The sequence below is a fragment of the Hyperoodon ampullatus genome (genome assembly GCF_949752795.1).
Source record: "Hyperoodon ampullatus genome assembly, contig: scaffold_303, whole genome shotgun sequence".
NCBI lineage: Eukaryota > Metazoa > Chordata > Mammalia > Artiodactyla > Ziphiidae > Hyperoodon > Hyperoodon ampullatus.
Window position 1 is genome coordinate 46,913 of NW_027640454.1, and position 10,559 is coordinate 57,471.

Here is a 10,559-nt window from a genome sequence, read left to right on the forward strand (position 1 = left end):
CGCTCAGCCCAAGGTCCACGCCCTGTGTGTGATTCTTGCCCTGGCCCTGACCTGTCTGAGATTCTCGGCCCCTTGTTCTTCTCCAGGTCGGCTTCGAGCGCTCTCTTACTTCCCTGTGTCCCCGTGCAGGGGGGGGGACAGCTGCGAGACAAGCAGGGACCCAGAAGCTGGGTCCCCACTGGGCGGACAGTCCAGGTGTCTTCTCCCAGCAGTGGTCTGGGCAGCTCCAGCAGCGGGGTGCCTGAGGGGCTGGGGTCTTCTGTCAGGTGCCGTGGCTGGTGTGGCCCATCTGGCCAGTGGTGGCCGTCTGCAGGCTCCCAGGATAGGCTCCCAGATGAGGTGAATGGTTAGGAAGCATTGCTGTTATTTTTATGTCCAGACAAGAGGGCCTGGGGCGGGGCGGGGCGGGGGGCGAGCTCTGCCTCAGCGCTCGCAGCTAAAAATGGGTGGGAACCCCCAGGGGCCTCGGCAGCCCTGGAAGTTCCCTTCTCTCTCTCTGTTCTCGGGAAGTCGACCCAGTGACAGCCGGTCTCAGGTGAGGCTCCTCTCTGTGGCCTCTTCCCTGGCCTCTGCCTCCCGGCTCGTGATCTCCTTCCCTCGATGCCACGGGCTGACTCGGTGAGCAGCCGGCACACACTGCGGTCACCACGACGGCCCGGGAAGGGAGAGGGCACCAGGCACCGCCACCACTGCCCCCGAGGCGGCCCATGAGGGACGGTCCTGGCCGTTTTGTGCTTGAGAAGTTGAGGCCCGCATGGCCTAGGTGCCTGCTGTGGAGCACGGGGCTTTCTGAGCAGCGGTCTGGGGGCCGGCCCGGTGGGGCGCCCTGGGTGCGAGTGTGAGAGGCTGTGGGTCCAGCTGGTCCTCTGGTGGCTTCCTGGGCACCCTGCCGGCCGGCAGTCTCACCCGCTGTCTGCGAGCCAGCCTCCTGATCGCTGTCCTGCAGCTGGGCTCCCATCGGGGCTGCGACTGGGCTGTGTGGCCGGCAAGGGCTGGCAGGGGCCTGTGGGGAGGTGGGACATGGCTGTGAGCTTGGCCAGTGGCTTGGCAAGACCTCTGTAGCCACTGGACCCTGGGGTGTACCATGCCACCCTGTGCTGTTGTTGTCCATCAAGGTGTGGGGACCACAGAGTGGCCTTCGTAGAGGTGCCCACAGCATTCAACTCTGGTCTGTTGGGGCAGCCAGTCTACCATCGACGCTCCACGGGCATGTGCTGAGCCAGATGATGTGCTGAGTCTCGGCCTTGCCTCCATGCTGTGGATGTGTCCTGCAGGCCCGTGTGTCCCTGGAACCCCCCAAAGGCCCGGGTGCACACACAGGGAAGACCACGAGAACTTGCAAGCTAGCTCATCAGCATGGGCTCCTGGGAGGTGACATGCAGTCTTTGGAGAGGGAGACAGCAGGACCACGTCCCCTGGGCCCAGGACACCCAGGGCCGCTGCATGCAGGGAGGCTGTGCAGAGATGAGCTGTCAGGCCTGCATGCTCAGAGGAGTGTCTGGGCCTCTTGGAAGACCCCAGAGGGGCTGCTGGATGGCTGGGGAGGGGCCCCGTGTGCAGAGCCAGGGCCCCGAGGCCCCCAGGACAGATTGTCCTGGTCTGTCCCGCCCCACCCTTGGCCCCAGGGACAGATGCTGCATGGCAGGTGCAGGGGGAACGCCGAGTTCCCTGGAAGGACTCAAGGTTCTGAGAGAAACCACAGGGCAGGCAGAGCCCCACTGTGGAGCCTCCTGCCAGGTGGTGCCCGGCCCTGCGGCCTGTACGGTGTGAGTGTGTGGGGCTGGGGGCTTGGCCCGGCACGCCCTGCGCTTCCTGCCCAGCTGTGGGCGTTCAAGGCTGAGGCCTCGTGCCCAGCCGGCCTCTCCCCCAGCTCTACCCCAGCACCCCAGGAGCCACTGGGCTGCCGGCACAGGGGCAGGGAGGGTAGGGGGGATGAGCCCTCGGTGCTGGAGGAGACTGGCTCCTGCGCCTGCTCAGCTGCAGGAAGGTAGCCAGGACCTGGCCAGACAGCCTGGGATGGGTGGGCCTTCAGCCAAGGCAGTGTGAGGTCCCTCTGAGGCTGGGCCTCCCTGTAAGGGCCTATGGGGTAGCCAGGGGCCAATGCTGGCTCCGGCCAGTGGGTTGCTTGGAGGGAAGGCCAAGCTGCAGATGTTTCTTTGACCTTCCCTGACCAGGACACTAACTGGGCGGCAGCATTAGCCTCCAGATCCCTCAGACTCAGCCAGGGGCTCACTGCCCTCGGTACCCATGGTGGGGGCTAGGCTCCAGAGTTCTCCTGGATAGTGAGACCAGCTGACCCCCTTGTTGTCCTTGGTTGTGGCCCCAAACATGGGCCCAAAGATGCTTCAATCCCCCCTCCCCGGCTTCCGTCCCCCAGGGCAGGCCTGGCTCCACTGCTGCCCGCTCCCTCTTGGGGCTGGCCCACCACCACCCAGGCCTCCAGACGTCCTCCACCCCAGGGAGGCCCCGCCTCTCCAGCTCCGTGCCTGCCTTCCCAGCAAGGATGCTGTCATCACGCTCTCTGAAGTGTGCAGTGTGTTGTCTCTCTTCTAATTTAAATGCTCCCGTTACTAATGAGCTGAAGTATCTCTTCAGAGACTTGGGAGACATTTGGACGCGTCTGTCTCTGATCTCATCCTGCTTTCTGAAGAGTTTCTTGGCGAGTTCCTGGGAATTTGCAAGGCAGTCATCTCTAGGCGCCTGCCCCTTGCTAGTTTTAACCTTGGGATAAATGTCTCCCGGTCAATCCCCTGGTTGTTAATGCTGCTTATTGAGCCCTCCTTTAACAGAAGTTCTTGATTTCCACGTGGCAGATTCATCAGTTATTTACCCTACAGCTTGCACGTTTGGAGGCTGCCGTGTGAGCTTCCTGTGGCTGCAGTAACAAAGGCCCACAAACTTAGTGGCTTAAAACCACAGAAATGGATTCTCACATTCTGGAAGGCAAGAAATCCAAAAACAAGGTGTTGGCAGTGCCAAGCTGCCCTGAAGCCTCCAGGGCAGGGTCCTTCCTGCCTCTTCCAGCCCCTGCTGGCTACTGACATCACTCCAGTCTTTCCTCCACTTTCACATGGCCGTCTGCCCTGTGTGTCATCTTCTCCTGTTATAAGTCACTGGACTTAACAATGCTTCTGAAATCTAGTGTGATCTAATCCCAAGGTCCTTAACCTAATTACATTTGCAGGGACCCTATATCCAGACAAGGTCACATTCTGAAGTTCTGGGTGGACATACATCCCACCAGGCTGTTGCTGTTACTGTGCTCTGCCAGCCTTGCTAGTCCATTTCCTTTCAGCTATATTTAAAGTTAGCCTTTCAGATGTAAGTGTTTGATCCCAGCAGGCTCCACCACCACCCACTGTGCATATGGTGTGGAGTAGAAACCCAGGTTGAAGTTCTCCACAGAAGAAGCCAGTTTCCCCCCCACCTCAGAAGCTTTCCCGCTGCCTGAAGGCGCCACCCTCATTGTAGTCCAAGGTCCTGGGAACGACCAGGCTGTTTCTGAGTACTCTCCTATTCCTTGGGTCTGGTAGTCTGTGCATGAGTCCCAACCTTTTCAGTGATGGTTTTGTGTATGTGTTAACATTCAGGGGGACAGTCCCCCTGAAACCCCTCATCCTGTGCTTTTATTTTTCAAAATGGTCTAAGCTGTAAATGGATCTCACAAACAAAACAAAGAAACAAACAAAACCAACCCAGCTGGAATTTTGGTTGGGAGTACACTGTACTTCTTAGTCTGGGAGATAGATGACACTTTAATCTAACATGTCGTTCTTTCCTTGACCAGTGTATCTCTCCAGCCATTCAGATTTCTTTTATATCCTTGAATAGAGTTCATTTTTTTTCTCAGAGGTCTTGGGCGTTCTTTCCCAGGTTATTCCTCCCATTGCTGTGACTTGTGCTCGGCTTTCTGTTACATTTTCTAGTAGGTTTTTGCTGACATAGAGGAACACAGCTGCTTTTGGTAAGTTGGTCTTGCATGGAAATTGTCCCGCTTTTCTTGTTAGTTCTAACAGTTTGTCTGCTGATTGTGTTGGCTTTTCCTTGGAAATGATCACATCATCTACAAATAATACCTCCTTCACATCTTTCCTTTCAATCTTAACAGCCCTGTTTCTTTTTCTTGTCACGTAGCATTGGCCAGGACCTCCAATAATCTATTAAATAAATATTTTCCAAACTGTTTTGACCACAATCCTTGTAAAAAAAGTGTCTTATATTATAATCTAATTCACATACACACATTATTTATATGTAACATATATTATGTATATTTATTTATGTAACTGAAACAAAATTTTCATGAAAATATTTACCCTTGTTATGTACAATGCATAGACTTTTTTCTTTGTTTATTAAAGAGAGCTGCTGTAACTGTCTGATTTGATTTCACAATGCACAAATAGTTAAGCACATATCTGAGAAGCACTGCAAAATAGTGTGACAGAAGTGACAGGCGTCCTTGCTGTGTCCCTAATCTTATGGGAACACCTCTTAAAGTGTGTCTATCAAGTGTGTTCACTGTAGCTTTCTTCCTTCTTTCCTACATTCTTTTGGGTTAATAAGTACTTCTTAGTACTTATTAGTTAATACTTAGTATGTAGTAAGTACTTTAAGTACTTATTCCATTCTAACTTCTCTGGGGACTTCCCTGGTGGCTCAGTGGTTAAGAATCAGCCTGCCAATGCAGGGGACATGGGTTCAATCCCTGGTCCGGGACGATCCCACATGCCGCAGAGCAACTAAGCCCATGTGCCACAGCTACTGAGACTGCACTCTAGGGTCCATGCACCATAACTACTGAAGTCTGCTCACCTAGAGCCTGTGCTCTGCAACAAGAGAAGCCACCGCAATGAGACACCCGTGCACCACAATGAAGAGTAGTCCCTGCTCGAGTAAGCCCACGCGTAGCAACAAAGACCCAATGCAGCCAAAAATCAGTAAATAAATAAATGTATAAAAAAAATAAAGGAAACGAAAGAGGCATGACAACTGAAACAATGTGTGATCTAGGATTTCCTTTTTTTCTTTTCTTTTTTCTTTTTTTTTTTGCAGTACGTGGGCCTCTCACTGTTGTGGCCTCTCCCGTTGCGGAGCACAGGCTCCGGACACGCAGGCTCAGCAGCCATGGCCCACGGGCCCAGCCGCTCTGCGGCATGTGGGATCTTCCCGGACCAGGGCATGAACCCGTGTCCCCTGCATTGGCAGGCGGACTCTCAACCACTGCACCACCAGGGAAGCCCTAGGATTTCCTTCTTCAAAAAAAATTTCTCTGTTGACTTTTAATAAATTTATATTTATTTATTTATTTATTTTTGGCTGTGTTGGGTCTTTGTTTCTGTGCGAGGGCTTTCTCTAGTTGCGGCGAGCGGGGGCTACTCCTCATCGCGGTGCACGGGCCTCTCACTGTCGTGGCCTCTCTTGTTGCAGAGCACAGGCTCCAGACGCGCAGGTTCAGTGGTTGTGGCTCACGGGCCCAGTTGCCCCGTGGCATGTGGGATCTTCCCAGACCAGGTCTCGAACCCATGTCCCCTGCATTGGCAGGCAGATTCTCAACCACTGCACCACCAGGGAAGCCCCTCTGTCGACTTTTTAGATAAGCCTCTTTGCATATGGATTCAGTGAATATAATGTGCATCCTGAAGTCATCACAATGAACTTAGATTAAATAATTGACTACCTCACATAAGTCATTAGAGCCTTGAGAAAGTACAGTTTCATTTATGAACTCATCTTTTGTGCTACTGTCATATATTTTGCATCTGTACCTATTATAAATCCCACAACACTCTGTTAATAATTTTTACTTTAAACAATCAATTATCTTTTTAAGAAGCTAAGAGAAAAAAGATTAGTTTTTGCACTTGCATATTTTCCATCTCTGATGCTCGCCTTTCCATCCTGTAGATCAGAGTTTCCATTTGGTGTCATTTCCTTTCAGCACAAAGATTTTCTGTTAGCCTTTCCTTTACTGCAGGTCTCTTGGAAATGCACTCCCTCGGTTTTTGTGTATCTAAAAATGTCTATTACATATTCATTTTGGAACGATATTTTCTCTGGATATAGAATTCTGGGTTGAAACTCCCCCCTTCTATTGTTTCCTGGTCACCATTTTTTCCGGCGAGAAGCCAGATGTAGTTTGTTCCCTGTATGTCTGTGTTCTTTCTCTGGCTGCTATCAAGACATCTTCTTTACCTTTGGTCTTCGTCAGTTTGCACAATGTGTCTCAGCATGGCACATCATGTTGTATTTATGGTTAGGAACTGGCTGAGCTTCTTAAATCTGTAAATTGATATTTTCATCACATTGGGAAATTTTGCTTTTTATCTCTTCAAAGACTTTTTCTGCCCCATTCTATCTCTTGTCCCTTTCTGGGACTCCAAAATTTTATGTATTTTCAAATGTTTCATAGTGCCTCATAGGACATTGAGTCTCTTTTCTTTTCTTTTTTTGCAATATTTTTCTTTCTGTTCTTTGGATTGGATTAAAAGAACATTTTATTGATATATAAAATATATAGGTATTATATATAATCTATGTATTATATATAAATATATTTTACATACATAATACATTAGAATATCTATAATAAATGTAGAATATCTCTATATTGAAATGTAGTTTTCTGACCTTTCTTTTGCTTTCTCCAATCTGCTGTTAAGCTCATCAAGTGACTTAAAAAATTCAGAATTGTACTTTCTAGTTCTAGAATTTTTATTTGGTTCTTGTAGATAGTTTAAAATTTTCTGTAGAGGTTATCTAGACACTCATTATGAGCATATTTTCCTTTAAGATCTCTGAACATATTTATAATAGCTGCTTTAATGTCCTTGTCATAATTGGGTCTGTATCTGGGTCATCTTTGGATCATTCTCCATTGACTATTTTGTATTTTGACCATGGGTCACATTTTCTTATTTCTTTGCACATTTAGTAATTTTTTTTTTTTTTTGCGGTACGCGGGCCTCTCACTGCTGTGGCCTCTCCCGTTGTGGAGCACAAGCTCTGGACGCACAGGCTCAGCGGCCATGGCTCAGGGGCCCAGCCGCTCCACGGCATGCGAGATCTTCCCGGACCGGGACATGAACCCGTGTCCCCTGCATCGGCAGGTGGACTCTCAACCACTGCGCCACCAGGGAAGCCCCGTTTAGTAATTTTTGAATGTGTGCTGGGTGTGGTGGATGAAGTATAATCCAGAGTATGGATTTTGTACTCTTCCTCAGAGAAGTATTGATTTTTTTGTCAGGAGGCAGTCAGCTTGACTGGATTCCAAAACCTGTCTGCCATGGGATTCTTTCTGTGGTTGGCAGTAGCTAATGTCTCCTCAGTTCTTTCAACCTCCTGCTTGTGGTTTTTCCCAGGCCCTCTGGAGTTTCCCCTACACATGCACAGGTAAGGGGACAGTCAAGGATTTGAGCAGAGTGTACATACAGAATTTGGGGATTCCCCTTCTGTGGCTCCCTCCTTTTATGGACATCTCCCCTTAATTTCCAGCTGCCCTTGCCATGCAGCCCTGCATCCCATGATCTGACCCCTCGAGCCAGTGTGACTACAGTTCCTGTTCATGTTCTAGTTGTACCTGGTACCTGGTAGGGGTACATCCTCAGAGAACTGTTTCAAGGGGATCATTTTCTCCTGTGTCTGCTTGCTTTCGGTCACTCCCCAGTGCCTTCACCTCCTCTTTTAAACCAGTTCCCCCCTCACCCCCCCGCCGCCAGAGCTTATAATTGCTATTTGAAAGGGATTAGTCTGGCCCAAGCTGCCTCACCTGTGGTGGAGTCAGAACTACTTTCTCTGATGCGGTTTTTCATTTTCATTTCCCTCGTAACCAGTCTTGTTCCTTTCAAATGTTTGAGGGCTCTTTGGACACTTTTTTTTTTTTTTTTTTTGGCGGTACACGGACGTCTCTCAGTTGTGGCCTCTCCCGTTGCAGAGCGGGGCATGAACCCGCGTCCCCTGCATCGGCAGGCAGACTCTCAACCACTGCGCCACCAGGGAAGCCCTGGACATCTTTTGTGAAACATCTGTTTAATTCTCTTTACCACTTCTCTACAGAATTGTTTGATTTTTCTGATTGATTTGCAGGAGTTTGCTATATATTCTGGATCTGTTTCTGTGAGTTGTATATGTTAATAGGAGAAATTGTAAAAGACTTGGAAATGGACCAAAGGGTTACTCCTTGTGTCTTCGGTGGAAAGCAAGGCATTGTCTTGCACACCCTTCAAGGTAATCTTATTCTACGGGCTCTATGATTTTCATTATCTTTGAGCTACTTCACAACTCTGTAAGCCATGGATAATTGATGGCAATGCAAATTCTCTTTTCTGGAAGGACGATTGATTCTTCTCTGCCTCCTATGTATAAACTCGTTTCAGCATCCTTGATTCAACTATATACATGTAGTACTTTGAATTCTACTTTGAAGTGGGTGTAAACCATTAATTGAGTTAAATAAAATTGTGAGATGTGTTCTTTATGTATCTGTGTGAGAGTCATCATCAGACCATGTTTTGAAACCTATCATGTCACTGACATCTGCTCCCACCTGGCCCCACGTAGCCTGGGTCCAGAAGTTCTGTGGCCAGGAGGGCAGGAGACCAGGTGTTGACAAGCAGACCCAAGGCAGCCACACCATTCCTCCAGGGCTCCGCTTCAGGGTGCTACCCCCGGGGAGTTCACCCTGGCCCCGAGACTGGGCTGTTTCTTCTGTTGCAGGGCCTCATGCTCCAGCTTTCCATTCATAGCACTTATCCTGATGGTCCTTACGTCACTGTTTGTGGAATGGTTTACTGGATGCCTGCCTTTGCCCTGCTGCCTCCTGTCCTTGAGGCCAGAGGCCACATCTGTGTTATTCACCACGGGGTACTCAGTGCCCAACAATGATGGCAGGGTTGCCGTTGGGCGAGTAGTTTGTCCGGTAGATAAATGGACGCCCCTTCACAGGATGTCCAGAGCTTCTGTCTCTCCAAACATCTCCAGGCTGGAGGGATGTCCTCAGGCAGCCTGTCCCTGAGGGCAGGAATCGGATGAGGAGGGTGCTGTCGAGTCTCTCTACGAGGTAGTGGGGGCAGTGGAAAGAACATGAGCTTTGGCTCCGGACACAGATGAGGCCCTGGCGTCTCCCCAGAGGCAGGGTGCCCTCTCGGGCAGGGGCTTCCATGGTAAGATTGTGACAGTGACCCCCGCCTCTTGGGGCGCTGTGAGTGCGAAAGGAGAGGAAGTCCCTGTAAGGGTCAGAGTCACGGCCCCACTCAGCTGGTCACGGCCCCACTCAGCTGGTCACGGTCCCACTCAGCCGGGCCCTGCGTTCCAACATCGGTCCGGGCGTTGCTGTGGAGGTATTTTGTAGAGGTGTCTACAGTCATCTACAGTCAGCGGGCTCCAAGTAGATGAGATGCCCCTGCATGATGTGGGCGGGCCTCTTCCAACCAGGGGAGGACAACAAAATTGAGACTTCCTGGAGAGGAAGGAATTCTGCCTCAAGACAGCAGCACCTACTCCCGCCTGAGCTTCCAGCCCGCTGGCCTGTCCCACAGATTTCAGAACTGCCAGGCAACCCTGCACAAACATGAGAGCCAGTTCCTTGAAAGAAATCTTGTTGTCTCTATATGTCAATATATGCATGTCATCTATATCTATGTCTATCTTTAGCTGAGTTTTAGCTCTGTCTATAGATGTACATATATACATATATAGCTATATCATATGTATGTATGTATCTATTATCTGTCTATCATCTATCATAGATCTATCAATCATTTATCTAACATCTATCTATCTATATCTGTCATCTATGTTCTATTGGTTCTGTTTCTCTTGAGAACCCTGACAGTCTCTGAAAACCCTGTAAAAGTCAGGACACCGTGTGCATGACAGATGTGGTTATTACATTTGTGCTTGTTGTCGAGTTTACTTCACTCAGTGGCATTTGAGGGTGGCTGTATCAGCCAGCTTTCACTTGGATGCACTGTGATCATAGCCCCCAGGTGAACAGGCTACGATGTCGGGGTCTATTTCTCTCTCGCTGCCGCGTTTGTTGCAGTTTGTCTGGGCTTCTCTGTTCTGGGATCCAGGACAAAGGAGCAGGTGCTTTCTGGAACTTGCCAATGCCAGGGCAGAGGGACGGAGCAGTGGTGGTCTGCACAATGGACACTCCAGTGCATGTTCCTCAGCTGCGGCAGAGCCAATGTGTGGTGAGTGTCCTTGTCCCCCAGGACAGAACCCCAGAGGGTGGGCCGTGAGTGGTGGGGACAGTCATCGACGTACCCCCAGGATGAAGACACACTTGAGGAGCCCAGAGCCAGTTGCCTGACAGCTGGGCCACCTCGTCCTGTGCACTGTGCCCTCCCGGGTCTGTCTGTGTCACTGATGCTGCAGGCACCTTGCCTGGTCTGGTTCTCCCCACACCTGGCCGTGGGCAAGCTCTACAGCCCCCACTGGCCTCTCCCCCAGCCTGGTCCTCTGCAGCCTGCATTTGGAAAGAGCCCAGGGGTGACAGTGGGGGGGGGTGTCACGCAGCCCCAAGTCATGCTGATGCTGTGACCAACTCCTTCACCTAC